Source organism: Pongo abelii, chromosome 20 (genome assembly GCF_028885655.2).
Source record: "Pongo abelii isolate AG06213 chromosome 20, NHGRI_mPonAbe1-v2.0_pri, whole genome shotgun sequence".
Lineage (NCBI taxonomy): Eukaryota > Metazoa > Chordata > Mammalia > Primates > Hominidae > Pongo > Pongo abelii.
This window is the reverse complement of record NC_072005.2, coordinates 37,356,576-37,372,004: the sequence shown is the minus strand read 5'-3', so window position 1 is coordinate 37,372,004 and position 15,429 is coordinate 37,356,576. Positions and strand designations below refer to the sequence as shown.

Below are 15,429 nucleotides of genomic sequence, written 5' to 3'. Positions count from 1 at the left end.
GTTTGACTCACTGTTTCTCCCTGATGCCTAGACACTCCTTGGGGGCTTATAGGTGTTGTTTGTGGACAGATCTCTCCCCAGTGCAAGACTGTGTGTGGAAAAAGGCCCTGCACAAGGGTGGCTTAAACACAACCACAAAGAGGGCTGTCAGAAGAAAGGCTGTCTCTGCTTGGACCCCGGTAGAGACCCAGGTGGGGTCCTTGCCTGCCATTAGCACCTCCACTTCCATAGGTGTCAAAGGTGCAGGGGCATCTGACAAGGGCCCCATGGAGATCAGGAAGAGGAACTGGGACAGCCAGAGGGGCTGTTGGTGAATCAGAGGGTTGGCCTTCTGGACCCACCCCTCCCAAGCAAGCTTTTGGATTAGCTGGGGAAACTTTGCCCAACTTAATGAGAACAGCAAACAAAGTTGTGCGGCTGAGTGATTGGTATGCATTGTTTTGTTTCTTTCATTAATTCCTGCTGCCATTTGGGATGCAGGGATGAACAATAGCAGGGGCCTGTACAGATCAATACCAGATTGCTGATAGTGCCTGTCTGTTCTTGGAGCAGATTATTTGATAAATGGCATGGTCCATACGTTTTGACAGGTGTTCGCCATACAGCCCAGACCAAACTGGTTTTGTGGAGCCCCATCACAGGAAGCCAAGAAAGCAGATAGACTATTTCCTTCTTGGTAGAAACCCATAGAGAAATTGTTGCTTTTAAGCTACAGATAATGACTTTTTAGCAAGGGAAGCGGGCAAAAAGAGGAGGAGGAGGAGCTTTTCCTCCCCTGTGGCTTGGGTTTTTATTTGGGTCCTGGCTTGGATCTTGGTTTCATTTTGAAGGCAGGGCAGCTGCCGACAGGGTGAGTGGTTTACAGGTGGAAAAGCTACTGGTCCCTGGGTCTTCAGTGGGCTTTTGAAGGAATCCTGATTATTGGAGCCAAGGGGGAGGCTGGGGGAATCCTGTGGTTGCAGAGGACAGTGGCAGTCTTCGACAGGATTTCATGAGAAGAGTGAGGGACAGACAGAGCAGAGGTGTTAGGTTGGAGCTCCTAGGTCCCCTGACTTGCATTCAGCTTGAACCCCCAGGTGAGCTGCATTAATGTTGGATGGCTGTCCCATCCAGTGCTGCTGCACTGGGCTAGCTAGTGACACCCTCTTTCCATTTCTACTGTATCTGTCTGACCTGGCCTCCTTTTGTCCTCTGCAGGGTAGACACCTGAAGCATTCTGCTGCACCACCATCGGGTACAATGCTCTCTAACTGGGTTAGTCCTTGAGGCTTAAGTTTCAGCATATCTGAGAGGTTGAAGTTGCTGCCTGGCCCCACCTTTCTTGCACACCACAGTGTCAGAACCTTGTAGAGGGCCAGCCTCGTAGAAGGGTGTTGACTGGCTTTTGGGAGTGAATAGAGGAGGTATCAAAGGGGGGTCATCTGGATCAGTGAGTGATGTTTGGACAGACGCAAGATGGGCAGGTGATGACCTGAAAGGCCAGATCTTCAGATCTCCTCTGGACCCCCAGCCCCCATGCTTTGGTTCTGGAGATGCAACCAGGCCCTCAAAGCAGTCTTGGAGAATGCAGTGCATTGGGTATGGGGTGGTATTACGAGCACAAAGCATCCCATGGTGTTACAGAGTTTGAGCCTCCCAGGTTTCCTGCAAGTGGGCTGAGCATACCCCCCCACATTATGTAACAGAAAGGAAAGTGAGGCTCTCTAAGTGAAGTGACTGGTTCACAGCCACCTAAGATGAAACTCAAGGAGCTCACTGCACTTCCTTACCTCCTGGATAAATGGTAGCCCATAGAGAGAGGTGGGGTGTCAGGGATGGACTTTGCAACCCCAACCCTCCAAAATAGAGGAACCTGCAGGTCCCTGTGGAGCTATCCTTCCTGCAATGTGGAGCCTTTCCCAAAGACTTCTTGCTGACTGAGAGGCAATTACATGGGGGATGGTGACCCGCGTCTCACAAAGAATGTTGGGGAGGCTGGGGCTGTGATATATGGAATGTCAGATGTTATATTTTAGACTTTGCTTTTAAAAATCTCTAGCAACCTCCTAAGGAATGATTTGACATCCTTAAGTTCAACACCGGGCACAAATAAAGCTTATGGCAAAATTAACATAAATCATTAGCATTAATCATGCAGGGTTATTGATAGTCGTATGCAGACATGGATCACAATCCTGGCCAGGGATTCGGGCTGGGCAATATTTCTTCCAGCTGTCCCGGCCAGCTCTAACACATATGGCGGTGGAGTCGGCTTTCTTTTCTAATTTTCCTCCTCAGCTTGAGCTGTCAAAGACACCGCCTTTTTCCCACTCCCTTCTCTTCATGCTGGGCCGTTAATTTCATTGCATCTTTGTCTCTTTCCTTTCTCTCTTTTTTAGAAACCAGATTTCTAGTCTAGGTCAGAATCCATCAATGTCTGTGGCTGTCACCCACCACGTGACTGGTGGAAGCAAAATAGCTGGGTGACAATTAGCGATGGGTGGCCTACATTGATCAGTTTCAATTTGGTAGCCTTCACTTTTACTTACACATTCATCTTTGAAGCTGAAACACTTTTTTTCCCCTCCCACTACATGGAGACTGGCATGCTTTTAACTCACCACCAGGCAATGTGCTTTCTCACCAGCCCAAAATGCGGGGGCATCGATTACAATTTTAAGGTGGATTTCTTGTAAGCAGAGCATATCTTACCCTTGTTGAAAAATGAGGAGGAGAAATTCCATTGGTCTAAATCCCTTTTGGTCTGTCTAACCACAGTGTAACTGTGGCTGTATTAATGGGAGTATAGTGTAAAGAACAGGGAGGTGATGAGAAGGATCTCTATCTTGCCATGCTGACCAGACCACACTAGATAGTATTGTGATCAGTACAGCCTGGGACAGGGTTAGACACGCTGAACCAAGGCAATGTGAGAAATGAATAGACAATATTCAATCCTGACATAGGAACACCTAGGGAACCATGATTTCTGGCTTTCTATATTTGAAGAGCTTCCAGATGAAGAGAGAACAGTGAGTTTTGGATATCCCTAATGGGTGGGAGCTTCAGAGATGTGGATATTTGCTCAGAACAAGGGGAAACTTGAGACTTTCAACACTAATCTAAAAAGGTATTGTCTCTGAGGGAGGTAGGGAGTGAGTTCCCCATTACCAGAAGTATTCAACACAGGCTATGTGGACATTTGTAGGAGAGGTTGGGAGAGGAAATGAAACATTAAATTAAAGGTCAGAGTAGATGACATTTAAGACTTTTTCCACCTTGGTAGAGCTTGAAATTTCATGTTTGTATCCTCATCTGAATGCTGGGAAGACAGAAACAACCATGGAGTCTTCTTCAACCTCTCTTTCTTGCCACAGTTGAAGATATTAGACTCCTCTATCATAGCTTTCTCTTTTCCCATTCTTTAAGCTTCATCTTTTAACACTGCAGTGGCCTCAAAGTATGTGATCAAATTCAGGTGGAATAATGTCATGTTTTATGGAGAACTTGGGTGGGGGGAATTTTGGTCATTTTTCTTGCTTGCATGTCCCCATCAGAATCCCAGAGATACTAGTGAGCCTAGTTAGCAGGGAGAAGTTAATCAGTGACAGGCTTGGACAGTTCAAGGCAGGGGTACTTTCCAAGTATAAAAGACTAGGATGGTTTGGGATTTGATAAATAAGAAAAGAGGTCAGCCACAAACAATGAGGTTGTGTGTGACCTGACCCCTAGCTCTTGGGAAGCTTGGAGCTCCATGTGTCTTGGTACTGATACAGCTGCCTCTCTTTACTGTTTACTGCCTCTGTTTACTGCAACTTGCTTTGAGTCCAGCAATCTTTGTGTTTATTGGAGGTAAGGCGATTGAAAAGCTTCTCTATGCTCTAGATCATAGGATTCTGGACAGGACCTTCCACATTCTGGAAGCATTGCATACCATAAAACCCACCCAACTCTCACTGGATTAAAAAAGAGAAAATTGTCTTGGTCTTTGTAAACAACACAGTTCTGCTTCAGGTGAGGTTTGATCAAGCAGATTAAAAGATGTGCCCATGGGCCCTCTTAGTGTTGGTGTCATCATCAGCTTCCACACAATATCACCTCCACCTCTCAATAGCTCTAAGTCCTCCTTTCATGTATATATGTGTTTCTGGCAGATGCAATCTTTGTATCTATATGCAATCATCAATAACTTGACCAGAATTGGGCCATGAATTCCTGTGATCGGGTGAAGGCATGCACTGATTGGCTTACAACGGCATCCAACCTTGGTGCTGTATGTGAGGTCAACCCTACTCAAACTTCATGCTTGAGAATGGAAGCTGTGCCTTCACCAAAGGAAATTCAGAATACTGCTTTACCAAGAAAAGAGCTGATAGCTGGAGGGTGGAAAAACAAAAATATACCCACTTCAACCTAAAGGTGTCAAGACCTTGGAAGCTGGTTCAAACTTCCTCATTTCAAGTTTCCTGGTTGATCTTGCCATCTTTTATTTTTTCTTTGCCATTTTTCATGCAAACTTTTGCAGAGTTCAGACTTTGAGGCATCTTAATTTTCCTGGAGAAATTAAAGATGAATGCAGTTGAGAAGGAGCCACTCTCCTGATGCACAACTGGTATGGGCCCCCATTGTGGAAGCACAGGAGGTGTCAAAGCTCCACCTTTCATTAGTGATGAATCTGCAAAATATGCCTTTGGAATGGGGCTTACCTTGCACAAGACCAGCAATGCCTTCATTAGATACACACCCAACGAGAGCACAGACTCACAGAAGGTGGGCAAACAGGTGAACAAGATTTCTTCATCCTGACCATGATGGAATTTGCAAGGAAGCTTGGGCTACACCTTGTAGAAATATCCACCATTCCACATTGCTCACAGGCAGCCATGCAGAGGACCCTAATGACTGGGAGTCACATTGGTGACAGGCATGAATAAATCCCTTAATTTCAAGGTTTTAAAATACGTTAGTTGACCCCAGTGTAATTCCTGTATTTTAGTCATTTGCGTGTCATGACTCAGTACGCATTCATTAAATATAGTGCTTTTCAAATGAAGAGCGAAGACGAAAATTTTTCTTAATGATGACAAGTGGTATAATTTAGTTTTATTTCTGTCGTATCATGGTGCCCGTGAGCCTGGCCGTGGCCTCTCTGTGGCGCCATTGTTAGCTCCTCTTAGACAAGGGCTTTCTTGGACATGTCACTGTGGCCAGTTCTGTTCATATGGGTCTGAGCGGTCCCCACTTTGATCCTTGGTCTTGCTTGTGTTTAGCTGTTTGGTTCCTTCAAGAGATCACTTCAATGAAGATACACCTGCTTGGAGGTGGGAGGTATGATGGGACTGGAGCTGGCGGTGGGGGAGACGATGAGGTTCAGCATCTTGGGTTCTGTGGCTGCAGGGAGGCTGGGTGGGGGTCTGGAGCTGAGCCTGAGGATGGGTGGGGCCCCCTTTTCCTCGATAGCTCCTCTTCCTGGCCCTGCTGTGCTGGATGCTAGTCATAGACAATTTTTTTTTAAGTTTTTGTTTATTTACTTATTAACTTTTAAATTTCTGTTTTTTCAAGGTGTACAACTCAATGGTTTTATTATATTCATACAATTTTGCAACTATCACCAACATCAATTTTAGAATAGTTTCATTACTTTTATTTTAGGTTCAGGGGGTACTGGTGCGGGTGTGTGATGTGGATATATTGCATGATGCTAAGGTTTGGGGTACGATTAACCTGTGACCAGGGTAGTGAGCATGATACTGGATAGGTAGTTTTTCAGCCCTTCCCCGCTCCCTCCCCGTCCTTATAGTCTCTACTGTTCCCATCGTTATGAACAGACAAATTTTAATGGCTCTTTGCAGGAGCTCAGTTCAGGATGAATTGATTTGTGCTGGGGTTTTAGTGGGTGCTTTCTGAATGGGCACTAGCAAGCCACCCCAGCTTTTGCAATACCCTGCAAATGAAGATCTCATTCTCACAGTCCTCTCTCCCTGGCAAGAGATACCCCAATAGCTCTTCCCAAGTCTGGATTCAGAGACATCCTGTAGTAACCAGAATTTATGTCCTCAGGACTCACCCCACCAAGCCTCAATCATCCCCTTCCGTTAGTTTCTTTATTTTGGAGGGATGGGGGAGGGAGTTGTTCATTGCTACTTTAATGTGGTTGCTTATCCTATGTTAATCTAGAAGGATATTAAAACCATTACACTTTATTGGCTTGGAATGCTTGGCAAGGAGTGGAAGGAGGTGGAATCTGCACATTTGGCATTAAGCTCCTAGAAGGTTTTAATTTTTAATGGACACATTTTAAAGACAACTACCTTTTATAGTTACCGTCCTACCAATGAGGTCAAATGGCACACAGCCCCGGACTTGCAAAGGGCTCTGGGTTACAATCCTTGTAAATGGTGGTGGCAACAAACATTGATTATTTGATTATTACTAAACTTAAAAAAAATCCCTGGGCCACTGTGCATCTAATACTTACAGAGTGCCTTCCTCACACTCTGAGAGGCTCTGATATTGATGCTCTTTGTGTTGGCTACTCCTGGGGGTCCAAACGGGACAATGAGAAATGCAAGTAGATGCAAGAAGGCTGGGATGGGCTTGCAATTGCTCAGGAACCCTGGGTTGGGATTACGAGCTTCTAGCTTTGCTTCTAGGTTTTTTGTCTAGTTTCTCCTGCTGGGTATCAGTTTTCCCATCTGTAGAATGGCCCAGATGGTCTCTGAGGTCCCTTCCAGCCCCAGTAATCTGCAATTTTGTCTGTTTCAGCTGCCTTTTGGAACCATCAGCAAGTGTTTCTGGAGTGTGGCCTATGTGTCCATGTGAGATGGGGAGATGTGAGAGTTATGAAGGCTCAGCCCCCTGCCTAAAGGGGCTCCTGTGGGGTGGTTGAGGCAGCATGAGACAACTTAGCAAGTCCAAATGGAGCTCAGTGGAGCCTCCCATAGCCTGGCTTCATGGAGGAAAAGGGATTTGATCTGTGTCCTTAAGGGTGCTAAAAACTAAGGTGCACACCACTGAGACATTTTATATCCCCATGAAGTGGGTATGGCTGGTGCCAGGGAGTGATGGGGAGGGGAGCTCCAGGCAGCCTGTGGTTTCTAGTTGGGAAGCAAAGACACTTCCCAATGCAAAAGGGAGCTGGACCCACATTCTTTTTGTTTTTCCTGTCCTGTGATCTCACTCAGGACACTGCCATCTCCCTGAGCTCCAGAGCGAGGTCTTCATCCCATGCTGTGAATGGGGGTCTGCAGTGTGCTAGAGAGTGGAAGACGCTTCCCTCCCTCCAAGCTGAGTTCCCTCTGGCTGTGCTGGGGTTGCAGTGACCAGGGCTAACTCACTTGAATTTGAAACTTAAAGGCTCCTGCTGAAAAGTAAGCTAGTTTCCTTGCACATGGGGTTCCAGGAAGGGCTGGCTGGTGAGTTTTTCTCCAGCCCTGGGACTTTGGGTCTCTCCTTTCTCCTCTGTACACACTGTCAGCACTCTTTCTGTACTGCACAGCCCACGGCAGAGCCTAGCGAAGATTCCGTGACTGTCCTCTGGTGTATTTAAATGACCAGGGCTGTGCTGGTGTCCTGGTGTTGGTGGGCCACCAGGGTCCATGCCGGTGTTCCTGACGGGGTTCCTTTGTCCTTCCCATCACCCACCAAGGTGAACAAAGTCCTGCCAAAGGGCTCAGAATGTAAGAAGCTCTCAAGTCTTTTTTTTTTTTTTTAACTTCAAGAGTGAAAGAAAAATGTACCAGTAATTTTCTTTCCCTTCCGTCTGTCAAGCTTCTTGTTTTCTGGGGTGCAGGACACAGGGAATATGGAATAGTGGTTAGAGTATAGATTTGGGAGTTGGGGCCTAGAAACAAGCAGATGGCATGTTCAAAGCTCAAAGTATGCGAATCAAAGAGGGTTTAATGGGCTGGGTGTGGTGGCTCACGCCTGTAATCCCAGCACTTTGGGAGGCTGAGGTGGGTGGATCACTTGAGTTCAGGAGTTCGAGAGCAGCCTGGCCAACATGGTGAAACCCATCTCTACTAAAAATACAAAAATTAGTGGGGCATGGTTGCATGTGCCTGTAATTCCAGCTGCTCAGAAGGCTGAGGCATGAGAATCACTTGAACCCAGGAGGTGGAGGTTGCGGTAAGCCGAGATCACACTACTGCATTCCAGCTGGGTGATGGAGTTGAGACTCTGTCTTAAAAAAAAAAAAAAAAAAAGGCTTTAATGAAACAGTGAAAGAGCCATTGACAAAGGAGCAGGTGGAGTTTAGGAGTCCACAGGGGTAGGGTTTGGGTAGGGAGAGGCCGAGACATGGATGTTGGGAAAGAGTAGTTTGGAGCCTGAGGACAGAGAAGGATTAATGGAAAGAAACACCAGCAAGTAGCATCCCTTCCAGGAGGGAGCTGGGAGAACAAATACCCCCATTCCCTCTCCTCCTACCTTCTGATCTAATACAGCAGCTCTCATTGGCTGAAACTGACCCAGAGCCCATAATGTAGTCCATTTGGGGGCAGCCTCCCTGCATGGAGAGAGAATCTGGAGAGGTACAAAACTCCAAGCCTACAGTAACTTGAGCAAATCACTTACCCTCTGTGTGTCTCAGTTTCCTTATTTGTAAGGTGGGGAATAATAAGAGTTTACACCTTCTAATTGTGAAAACTAAATGAAACAGACTGTAAGAACTTCCTCTTTATTAATATCTAGAAGGACCTGAGTTCTGCGCCTCTCTCTCTCTCTCCTTGTTTTTTTTTTTTTTTTTTTTTTTTTTTTTTTTTGAGACAGGGTCTCACTCTGTTGCCCAGGCTGGAGTGCAGTGGCATGATCTCAGCTCACTGCAGCCTCTGCCTACTGGGCCCAAGTGATCCTACCATCTCAGCCTTTCCAGTAGCTACGACTACAGGTATACCACCATGCCTGGCTAATTTGCATGTTTTTTGTAGAGACAAGGTTTTGTCACGTTGCTCTGTCTGGTCTCAAACTCCTGAGCTCAAGCAATCCTTGTGCCTTGGTCTCCAAAAGTGCTGGGATTATAGATCTGAGTCACCATGCCAAGCTGAAACCCTGTCTCTAAAAAGTAAAACAATAAAATGAAAGAAAGAAGGAAAGTTGAGAGAGAGAGAGAGAGAGAGAGAGAGAAACAGAGAGAGAGAGAGAGAACAAATGAACAAAAGAAAGAAAGAAAAAGGAAGAAAGAAAGACAAAAGAAAGAAAAAGGACAAGTTTCACTAGTGGAACATCTTTCAGTTGTGAAGTCACACATGTACCTTGGAGACTAGGGGCCAGAAACTCCCCAAACCAACATGAAGAGAGCAGGCTGCAGGATTTATTTGGGTGACAAGTTGTACCCTTTATTTATGTTTCCCTGAAAAACAACCAATGTGTTTTGATGATTTCTGAAGAGTTTAAAAACAATATACTTAATTGCTATGAGTAATTTCAGAGCTCATTAATGTAATAAATCTCTGGAGAGAAATATCTTAGTTAACGATCAGCATAAAATTGGAGAGCCTCTCAGTAAAAGGAGGCTCCAGCTCCTTCTGTAGTGGAGACAGGATGTGGACATGACAGACAGAAGGAATCTGTTTGGCAAGTGACAAACGTCCGTCACTGTTCAGCTGACTGGTGTCACTTTGGGACTGGGGAAGAACTGCTCTCTGCCATGTTGTCACCTGAATGCAGGCTCACTGGCATCATCGTCAAAAGGTTTTGCCTTCTTGAGACTTTGAAACTCCAGGTTGGTGAATTTTGTTCAAAACCAGAAGAGCAGAATTACCCATAGGCATGGAGCAGTTCCCATGAGCCCTCACTCAGTGCTTTAGGGAACTTAAAGCTGCCCGGCAGGTCCCTAAGCCAAAATAGAATCCCTGATTCCTGCCATCTTCAATGCATTCCTCTCCCAATTTGCCCCATGGCAATAAAAGGCACCTTCAGCTACCGTTATTCAAGTCAAACATCTAAGACCTTCTGTGGCAGGTAGACAGATTGCATGAGTGGTCTAAGTCCTCACCCCGGCCATCTATCTTTATAGGGCCACCCACTCTGATGCTGAGATCTGTCCTGTGACTTGCTCTGGCCAAAGGGGTGATAACAAATAAGCAGGAGCAGAGGCATGGAAAACGCTTTGTGCTTGGGCTGGTCCAGTTTTCCACCTTGGCCTTCACCATGAGAATGTGCGTGGGCCAGCCTCACATGGAGGCTGGGAGCCAAATGGCCCATTTACCTCTTATCCCGGCTAACAGTCAACGCACCAACAGCATGTGAATGAGCCCTTTCAAAACCAGAACAACCGCCCAGCTGGGCCCAGCCTAAAATGCAAAGTTCGGACTTGTGTACTAAATAAAAGCTTATTATTTTATGCCCCTGAGTTGGAGCATTTTTTCATGCCCCATTATCATTGTGGACAGACAGATGGCTGAAGCAGCATCCTGGACTCTTCCCTTGCATGAGTGGTCAAGAAAGCCCCTGTCTCCTGCCAGGTACCTGCAACCTAGTCAATAATGCATCCTGTTGGCTCCACCTCCAAACATCTTATGTCTTCTCTTCTCCACCTTCCCTGACCCCACCCTTGCCTAAAAGTCTTGCATCCACTCTTTCCCACTCACAATTTGTTTGCCTTACTGAAGCCCTAGATTTTTTTTTTTTTTTTTTTTTTTTTGGCAAAGGAGCATTTCGCTTACTTGCTCAAAACGTTGCAATTACTTTGGATTCATTTAAAATAATATATCACCTCTTGACCATGGCTTACAAGGCCTCATGTGATCTTGTTTTTGCCCCTTTCTCTGCCCTCTGCTCCTACCATTCTCACTGTTCCTCACTCTACTCCAGCCACAGGATCTTCTTTTTGCGCTTGCAACACATGAACATGAATCTCGGGCTTTTGCACCTTGCCCAGAGGTGAGTGACTGCCTCTTCCTTGTCCTTGGCATCTCTGTCCAAATGTCTTTCCCTCAGAGAGGGCTTGGAGGGCCCAGGACACTGGCAGATTCTCTCTTCTTCCAGCACAAGCTCACATTGCTTATAACATCTGCCTCGTGGCTCAATCTTCTTATTGGAAGTGTCTGCTGAAACAAGAACATGCTCCAAATAGATATTCACCAAATAACCAAGGTGAAACCCAACTAGGCAGCCGGCCATGCATGGAGAGTAGTCCTGGGGATGGTGCTCTGGCCTAGCAGCAGAACATTCTCTGGGGCCTTGGGGCAACTGGCCTTTATGGTGACCCAACCTGGACATCTGGACAGCCAAGGGAGTGGGGTGAAAGTGGGCATGGGGGCTCCTGCAGCCCTAGAAGGGATTCTGCACTGAAATCTCAGCTTGGATTTAGATTTTTGTTTTATTTCATGTGAATCTGAAACTCCTCTCTGCTCTGGAGTAAATGCTGCTGGCCTCAGTTCCGCCTTCCTAGAGCCCCATGAGAACCCAGGGTACGCAGCACAGCCACCCTCCTCTGGATTTCAGCTCTGAGGAGTGCCCTTTCTCTGGGCTGATGACCTGTGTATGTGGCAGGCCTCACTGCCACTGCTGTGCTGGTGGGAAACAGGGGTCTGTAGCATCAGGGTGACATAGCGCTCTGAAGTCCCGTGCCATCCTGGTGCACTATTCTGGGGCCTTGCTTTACAGACACAAGATGCCAGGCATGATGGCTCATACCTGTAATGCCAGAGACTTGGGAGGCTGAGACAGGAGGATTGCTTGAGGCCAGGAGTTCAAGACTAGCCTGGGCAGCATAGCAAGACTGGGTCTCTCCTTTCTTCTTAAAAAAAAATAAAAGAATTAGCTGCGTGTGGTGGCCTGTGCCTGTAGTCCTGGCTACTTGGGAAGCTGAGGCAGGAGGATCCTTTGAGCCCAGGAGTTGGAGGCTGCAGTGAGCTACGATTGCGCCACTGCACTCCAGTCTGAGTGACAGAGTGAGACTCTGTCCCTTTAAAAAATAATAAAAAAAGACACTGCGTGGTTATGAAAGCAGTTATCTTATTCCTTCCAAACTTGTTGGGATGTGAGGTTTCTTCAGAGGAAAATCTGACTTTTGTAATTGGAGAGTCCCCAACCTTGAGTGGCCTCAGTGTGGTGGAGGCCCCAGTGGAGAAGGCCCCGTGACGGTGTGACTTCATGCGGGATTCCAGCTTAGCAAAACCCCATAAGGGGCTTCAGAGCACAGCCTCTCGATGCAAATCCATCTGAGGGGCTCTTCCATCCCCCGAGAGGAGCTGGGCCGGCTTGAGTGGGTGTAGTTGCCAGGGAGCTGGATGTTTCCAAGGAGACTGATTATTGGGTCTCAACTAGGGAGGGATGGCTTTGTCCTCAAAGGCATTCAAGGTTGGTCTGGCCCCAAGAACTGTACAGCAGCAGCAGTTCAGCTGGCAGAGGTGTGCTTTTGAACCACTCTTCACATGTCCCTATTATCTTCTGGATATTCTCCTGAGCTCAGAGGCACCAGGGGTCCAGCGAAGTCACCTCCCCATTCTCTCTCTTCTTTCTCGTGGCCCCAGGTGCATGTTGCTGAGCTGGGAGTGAAAAGCACATTTTCTCTTCATGACACATGGTGTACCTGCGCATGGGAAGGTGACAGGTGGTGACTGTGGGGGTGGGGACTCTACCATGGGACCTATTGAGCTGGGGTCTTCATCTGTTCCAGCTCCTGGGCCAGAAGGAGCCTCAGCATGGCTTCATGATGGCCTCACCATGGAACCCAAGAACAAGTCTGCCACAGGACTGTTCCTACCCTCCCAAGAGCCACTCTCAAACAGCTGCCAAATGGCAGCCAGCAACCTGGGGTGAAGAGGAGGGCAGTAAATGGATGTGGGGCTAGTGAAGTCTTCTAACAAGATTTCTGACAGTCTTACTCTGTCACCCAGGCTGCAGTGCAGTGGCACAATCTCGGCTCATTGCAACCTCTGCCTCCCAGGTTCAAGCGATTCTCATGCCTCAGCCTCCCGAGAAGCTGGGATTACAGGCATGTGTCACCACGCCCAGCTAATGTTTTGTATTGTTAGTAGAGACAGGGTTTCATCATGTTGGCCAGGCTGGTCTCAATCTCCTGACTTCAAGTGATCTGCCTGCCTTGGCCTCCCAAAGTGCTGAGATTACAGATGTGAGCCACCACGTCTGGCCTGCAAGACTCTTTTTTTTTTTTTGTATCTTTCAGTGCTGTGTACTGAAATAAGAAGGATCTCCATTAATGCTGGTGGTACTAGGAGGTAACATGCAATGCCACCTACCCTTCTATTGACTCTTCAGTACTATCAAGGAAGAAAAGGAAAATAACGAGTAGCCTGGAAGAAGCTTGAAGCTCAAGTTAGATAAAGTGTGCTGTCTGGATTTTCCCCAGACCTTCTCTGTCCATGATAAACAGAGGGAGAGCTGGGATAGGTTTTTGAACAATTGCATTGCAGCCATGTTGATGTGGGTGGTGTAATGAAAGTTGGAAAAATCAGAGTGATTTGAAGAGTATGTTTGTACTTTATTTAGTTTTCTGCTTGGAGCTAGCAAACATTCTCTGCCTAATAGTACTGGTTAGTTTTGTCAAAGACCAAGAGCAGGGAAATATGTCACTGCAGTCTATGAATTATCCATGCAACTGGGAAGTGTGTTTCTTTACTTAACTTTCTCTATTCAAAGCAAACTTATTTTTTCCTCTTGTAATTCTAGGGAAAAAAAATACCCTAACCCCTCAGACAGTGACATTACTGTCACCTGCTTAAAATAGTATGACATTCTTCCAGTCTTAGAATACTCTCTAGGGCTCTCTGTTTTCCATGAAAGCATTTATTTCAGTCAAAATACTTCATGCTTTTTCTCCACTCCGACACTTCACCAAAAAGGAGCTGTAAGAAAATATAGCAACTCAAAACCGCCATGTCATTTTTAAAGGAGCTATTTTCTTTTTTGACTAATCAACCTTCATCGTCTCCTTGGGTACTGAAGGAGCCACAGGACTGGATGGCGACTGTGTCCCCGAGGAAGAGCCGATCTCTCAGCTGCCTGTGTGACTACACATGTCTAGGGGTCTGGAGCCTGCCTGGGAGGGGTCCCTGGAGAGGGTAGGGGCTGACACTCCCCTGCACCCTCACCCCGGAGTTGACATCGCTGGTGTGTTACACCCGCATTCTTCTCTTCTGATTGGGCCGGGACCAGGTGTGGGCCTCCCTCCTCCTCCCGTCATCCCTCCTGACTTCTGCAGGCCTCATCCTGGAAAGCCGGGAGGGCCACCCCCATCTCCCGCATGATAAACCTTTTGAATATTCGGACCTGGGCTCCTGGTTGGAGATGTCATGTCTTTCCTTCCGTTGTTAGTCCGGAGACAACACGGACCCCCCTGGTTTACCTGTGTAGTCCCAGGGCGTCTCAGGTGCCAGGAGCCGCTGCCACAAGTGCCTCGTCTCCTGTCAGATGTGGTTGGCGAGAGACGAGGACAGCATGACCACTGGGCACCACACAGTACAGAGGTCAGCGTGCAAGGACAGCGGGACGGCAGTGATGTGGCCGTGACTACTTGTCAAGTGAGTGGAGAAAAAGATCAGGGAGGGCGGGGGGAGACAGTGGTAGGCAGGGCAGTGGAAAAGCGGGGAAGACTACAAAGAGAAAAGTCCTGTCATCCCTGATGAAATATTCAGTGTTGTCGGTGATGTTTCATAGGCTGTTTCCCTCCAGGGGGTGGATTTCTAGATCATTCTTCAGGCCCCTCGGAGGCGATGAGAGCACTTTGTTTAATAGATTGGCGGTGCTCATCAGAGACATCTGTAATGCATTGCCAGTGGTTTAACGTTGGGGGACCCTGGAAAGTCCAAGCTGACTCTATTGTGTGCCAGCATCACACACGTGCCTGCGTGGGTGCAAGCCCTCACATTTGGGACGTACGTCATCCCTGCCAAAAATGACTTTTGCCTCCAGCACGCCACCTTTTTAAGCCTATAGAACTCCGAAACTGCTGTATAGTAACAAGTTTGTGAGATTTTGGAAAGGAAACCACAGTAATGATGCCAGTTCTTATGATCATAAATAATCATAATTAACAGGACTGCTGTATATTTATGTTGGTTTGTTTTCAGACACTTTTCATTTTATTTTGAATTTTTTCATATTGTGTTGACTTGAAACACTTCTGTCTATAGCGTGGCGTGCTTCTACAGAACACTGGAGAGCAGCATACTTTATTTGTCCTCGGAAACAGACCACAATAATGTGGGAACTTCTATCTGCTGGAAGGTTCACAGAATGGTGATATTAGTCTCATTGAAATTGCTGTATATTAGACAGAGAATCAAAAGCCAAATGTTTAGAGTTTGTTCTTGGACCAGCAACATTTTTCTGACTTTCCTCATGTATGTAGAATACTGCCTCAGGATGGCACGTGCACATATTCTCCAGTTTAAATTCCTGACAAGCTTGGGTAGGATAACATGACAATAAATAATTGCTCTATGTCTGAAAATGTATGATGACTCATGGTTAAATGCCTGGGAA

The 15,429-nt window shown here is 46.8% G+C and overlaps 1 long non-coding RNA gene across 1 annotated transcript; it reads right to left on the bottom strand.

Annotated features, from left to right (window-relative positions):
* Window positions 1-7,772: 7,772 nt before the first annotated feature.
* Window positions 7,773-12,152, bottom strand: LOC129052051 (uncharacterized). Its single transcript, XR_008516772.2, has 4 exons — window positions 12,015-12,152; window positions 10,763-11,027; window positions 8,407-8,485; window positions 7,773-8,161 (listed from the first exon to the last, which is right to left on the bottom strand). It is a non-coding gene; the product is annotated as an uncharacterized LOC129052051 (long non-coding RNA).
* Window positions 12,153-15,429: the final 3,277 nt, after the last annotated feature.